Below are 5813 nucleotides of genomic sequence, written 5' to 3' on the forward strand. Positions count from 1 at the left end.
AAGAAGAAGAAGAAGAAGAAGAAGAAGAAGAAGAAGAAGAAGAAGAAGAAGAAGAAGAAGAAGAAGAAGAAGAAGAAAACCTAGAGAGCAAGAGAGCAAGAGGAGTGAGACAGTAAGAGCATGAGGAGGGACCAAACAGCCCCTCATATAGTGGGCTGCTTTATCTTACTGTTGCTAGGTAACTGCGGAGGAGTTTAGCCTGAAGGTCAGAAGCTTGGGACATTGCCTACCTGACTACTAACCATGCTTCTCTTGTGGGGGCTGAGAGGGTGGTAACTTCAACAGGAGCCAGATTTCCAGGAGATATGTGAGAACTCCTTCCATCCCATGTAGGTGAATTATCAACACCAGGTCGCAGTGTTCACCTCAGCTCAACTGGAGACCAGACTGTCTTTACATAGTCCAATGCCCCAGAGAGCACCAAAACCCAGAGTTCATAGGCTTTCCCAGGCTGAAGAAAAAAATTAATAAACAGTATGTACATTATGGCTCCAATCCTGCTCTTTTTCTGGCTCCTTTACTGCCCTCTGGTGTTCCATGGCCAGTAAGCATGACAAAAATAACATTAAGGTTGAGAGCTCTACATCTTTATCTGAAGGTTGCTAACAGAATACTTCATTCCAGGCAGCTAGAATGAGGGTCTTAATGCCCACACACCCACAGAAACACATATACCACAAAAAGGACCACAACTTCTAATGGTCGCACTCCTTGGGCCAAGTATATACAAACCATCACATCCACCATTGAGAAAGATGGCCATGAACAGCATAGAAAACCAATAATGTCTAGCAAGCCTCCAGAGAACCATGAACACAACAGCAGAATATCCCCAATCTTCACAAACTTCAACTAGCAGCCTCCAGTTTCATCATGTGTTAAAAATAGAACAAATATTCAAACCTAGAGCATGTCAAATTTTTAAAAGTGTGACTGAAATGGAATGCTCATATTAACAGAAGATAGAAAACAAACTACAAAATGAGACATGAATACGGACTCATAACTAACATGTTCTAATACAAGCAGGAAGAAACATGAAAGGATATTTGTGTTCTGTAAAGATTCTTAGTAATTTCTAACAAGAATTTACAGACATTTTTATAGAAGAAAAATCTTCCTAAAATTTATAAAATTGTGTGAAACTATAAAAACTTCAACAGTTATGAGAGAAGGATAATACCAGAGGTGATTTAAAAATATAGAAAAGTTATAGTGATGGAAATCTTGGAGTGATGGTACAGAGAAAGGTGAAAGGGCATATCAATTAGAATACAATGTAGATGGAGTTTAATATTCTCTCCAGAGATATTACTAAAACCTTCCTGCTATTGTTTTAGAAAATGGAAACTTTAACCCTGAAAGATACAGAACCTAAAGGAACAACAAAGTGCTCAAAAAACACTGAGCAACAAAAACCAAGAAGCATCAATGATTTTAGGAAAATACTATACTAAAATTATAGTAAGAAAACGATTTAATATTGGTATGAATAAATGAATAAAACAGTTCATAAATGATTCTCCAATAGGAGATCTCTGAACAAACCACTGCCAATAGGTTCTAGGCAATCCTAGTCCTCCTACAAGTCTAAGACACAGTGCTAAATGTCAATAAACGCTTGCAGGAGGTTCTAGGGGAGGTGAACAGTTTGGCCAAGGGGGGCATTGGAAGAGTGCTTCTTTTGAATCAAGGAGACATTTTTTTCTGGTACAGGTTATTGAACACAATTATTCAAAAAGGATGTTTTCTAATTTTATTTCAACCTAAAGTGAGTTTGCTAACTACGAAATAGTATGGCCTGATATGCTCTCACAGGATAGATAGTACACTTGAATCTAAAGTATAAAGTAAGAACTCAGCACATGAAGAAACATTTCTGAATTTTCTGTATTTACATTATACAGTGTATTTATTTCAGATGGAAAATTAATAAGGAGTTAAAGGTTTATTGAGTAAATGTTAATGATTATACAACCGTATCTGTGGCACATGATAATTTTTTTTTATTTAATTGTAACTCTACTGATTTCATAAGGAATTGTCATCTACAAAGCTATCTGTGGATGCCTAGTCCCCAAGACTAGGCCACTTTCTTGAATAGGAAACTGGGAAAATGGGGAGTTAGAAAGCATGGATCAATGTAAATTCCAGGAGTACTGGAATTTCAAAAACAGCAAAGGGAACCCTTTTTGCAAAAAACAGATGATTCAAAAGCTTTAACAGTTTATTTCATGTATTAGACAGAATAAAACCAGTCAATATGTCATCCTCTGTACTTGCATATAATGAATTATTTCCTTTTTATGAAAATTGATTAATTGTTTTACAACCTTTTGGAATGTGTTGTAAGTTGTAAATGCTTGTTTTCTATCTCAGAAACAATTAACTAGTGACACTTGAAGACTGGCAGAGTTCTCACTGCAGTTTTGACATCAGAAAGGACTTAGTAGCAGTCCTATTAGGACAGACTGATTGACCAAGGTAGTATCAGGCTAAGCAGAGCAATTAGGAGAAGCTGAGAGAAGCCTGATTCAGTCAGTCAGCTTGTTGTAGAGTTCGAGGCAGAACAGTTGAGTTGAATCAGCCAACCAGAAATCATAAACAACTGCGAAGGTATGGGCTCATTCAGCAGTAAGTCTCAGAGATCTCNAGGAAGGCTGAAAATATTCTNTGCCTAGATGAGATTGAAGGAAGTCTAAAAGCTTCCAGGTCTAGGCCTAAGTTAGCAGACAGAGGCAAAACTTCCAAGACAACAATTACACCAGGAAGTAAAAAGTTACTTTTATAATCCCTCTCTTAGCCATAAAGAAATATTTATAGTCCCGGTTTCATTAGGCATTGTTCAAGAATGGCACATCTGGTACAATTTTTTCCATGCATTCTTTATCATATTTTAATTATTATTGTTCTACCATTCTTTGTACTATTTTATCTATGGCATTCCTTTGCCCTGGACAAGCAGGGCAAACCTCTGTGACTGCTACTGAGTTGGAAGCCTCTCCTGAGGCTCTGAGTAAAGAAGGTAGAATACTTAGGATAAAGAGATCTTATATAAACTATAACTTTTGACAAGCATGTTTATTAAGAAGTATAACATCTTATAAACATTTTCTGGAAGTGAAAATGGGATATATAAGGAAAATGAAATGTAATTCACTGTATAAACGATCTCAAAGACAAAAATCACATGATTATTTCATTAGATGCTGAGAAAGCATTTGACTAAATCCAACACCCCTTCATCATAAAAGTCTTGGAAAGATCAGGAATTCAAGGCCCATACCTAAACATAATTAAAGCAATATACAGCAAATCAGCAGCCAACATCAAAGTAAATGGAGAGAACCTGGAAGCAATCCCACTAAAATCAGGAACTAGATAAGGCTGCCCACTTTCTCGCTACCTAGTCAATATAGTACTAGAAGTCCTAGCCAGAGCAAGTAGACAACAAAAGGAGATCAAAGGAATCCAAATTGGAAAGGAAGAAGTCAAAATATCACTATATGCAGATGATAGGATAGTATATATAATTGACCCTAAAAAATTTCACCAGAGAATCCTACACCTGATTAACAGCTTCAGTGAATTAGCTAGATATAAAACTAAATCAAACAAACCAGTGGCCTTTCTCTACACAAAGGATAAACAGGCTGAGAAAGAAATTAGGAAAAAAAAACACCCTTCACAATAGTCACAAATAATATAAAATACATTGGTGTGACTCTATCTAATGAAGTGAAAGATCTGTATGATAAGAACTTCAAGACTCTGAAGAAAGAAATTGAAGAAGATCTCAGAAGATGGAAAGATCTCCCATGCTCATGGATTGGCAGGATTAATATAGTAAAAATGGCTATCATGCCAAAAGCCATCAACAGATTCAATGCAATCCCCAACAAAACTCCAACTCTATTCTTCAATGAGTTAGAAAGAGCAACTTGCAAATTCAAATGGAATAACAAAAAACCTAGAATAGCAAAAGCTATTCTCAACAATAGAAGAAACTCTGGGGAATCACCTTTAATTCAAAAATGATGGTAATGTAAGTTCATGGAAGAAGAACCCATGTTTGAAAGTGACATCTAGTTGGGTAGCAGATAGAGTGGTTAATTAGACAAACATTTAACCAAATAGGATATTCCAAATTCTCACAGGATGAGAGAGGAAAGGGAAGGTATTTAAGGGGACAGCTAGAGAGCAAAATAAGAGGCAGTTTTACCAGGACAGTTTAACAGAGACAAGTTGGAGAGAAAAAGGTAGACATAAGTGGGGAATTGCAGGCTGGTCTCCAGTCAAGCTGAGGTCTGAACCCCAATGGTCATAATTCACCTACATGGCACGATAGGCATTCCCTCATGCTCCTGGAACTCCAGCCCTGGACTAAGGAACCACCTCCCACAGCCACCACAAGATAAGCATGGTCAGTAGTCACTTAAGCAATGGCCCAAGCTTCAGACCTTCAGGCTAAACTCCTCCCCAGTTACCCAACAACAGTGAAGACCATAAAAAGGGGTGCTCAGCCCCAACCTCACTCCTTTATTTCTTTGTCCTCTCACCTCTCTCTTCTCTCACTTCTCTCTCCTCTTCCCTTTCTCTTTGTCTTCTTCTTTCCTTCTCCTCCTCCTCCTCCTCCTTCCTTCTTCTTCTTCTTCTTCTTCTTCTTCTTCTTCTTCTTCTTCTTCTTCTTCTTCTTCTTCTTCTTCTTCTTCTTCTTCTTCTTCTTCTTCCTCTCTCTCTTTCTCTGTCTCTCTCTCTCTCTCTTCCTCCTTTCTACCTTCTCTTTTTCCCTTAAATTTCTATAATAAAGCTCTAAAACCTTAGAGTCTCTGCTCTGCTCCTTCAAGTTCTGCTGTGCACTCTGGTCAGTGTTGGGAACTTCTTCCCTCTTCCCTCTCTCCCACAACCCTGGTGGCTTTAGCAAAGTAGCTGGGGGGGTGTCCCCAGGCAGGGCTGCCCCTTGACCACCCCCTAAAGAGTGGGATAGAGGAATGCCCACCCAGGAATGAGTGGATAGGGTAGATGGCAGCCCTCCCACGCCTGACTGACCAGAGAATAAGGAAACTCTGGCAAGGTGTGGGCATCTTTTTCCTATCCCACTTCTCCCCGGGCCTCCCTCCAGGGCCCCCACCCCTTTTGTAAGTTGGTTCCCAACAGACATAGGCAATCACAGAATGATCCAGAGAATGAGAAGGAGCCTGAAGATTAAAACAGATCGCCAAAGATAGTTTGAGGCCAAACAGTGATGCAGAAGAAGCTGAGAGAAGCCATATTGAATTGGTCAGCTTGGTGAAGGGTTTGAGCCAGGACTGATGAGTTTAATCAGCCAGCCAGAGATCAGAAAAAACTAGGAAGGGATGTCCTTATTCAGCAGTAAATCTCAAAACTTGAAATTTTCTAGGCCTAGATACTGTTGAGGTTTACTCTTGTCACCTCAGATACTGATCTCAGATATGAGTTTATTGATTGCTTAATTACGCTAATCAATCAGGGTCTCAGAGAGGAGTCTGGAGCTAGACTGGAATGCTCGTTTGCTCTTAGGGCATTTTTATTTTTAAATAGGAAGCCTAAGAGCAGAATATGAGGGTAAAAGCAGTATTACATTTTGACTGACTAGACAGTGTTATTTTTGAGGAACGAGATTAAACATTTACTGACCACTCAGATACCAGTCTCAATATGACTAAAAATTATTTAATGTGCGGGGCTGTGGTTGTGCATGCCTTTAATCCCAGCACTTGGGAGGCAGAGGCAGGCAGATTTCTGAGTTCAAGGCCAGCCTGGTCTACAAAGTGAGTTCCAGGAAAGCCAGG

The sequence above is a fragment of the Mus caroli genome, unplaced genomic scaffold, assembly GCF_900094665.2.
Source record: "Mus caroli unplaced genomic scaffold, CAROLI_EIJ_v1.1 scaffold_10072_1, whole genome shotgun sequence".
In the NCBI taxonomy this organism is placed as follows: domain Eukaryota; kingdom Metazoa; phylum Chordata; class Mammalia; order Rodentia; family Muridae; genus Mus; species Mus caroli.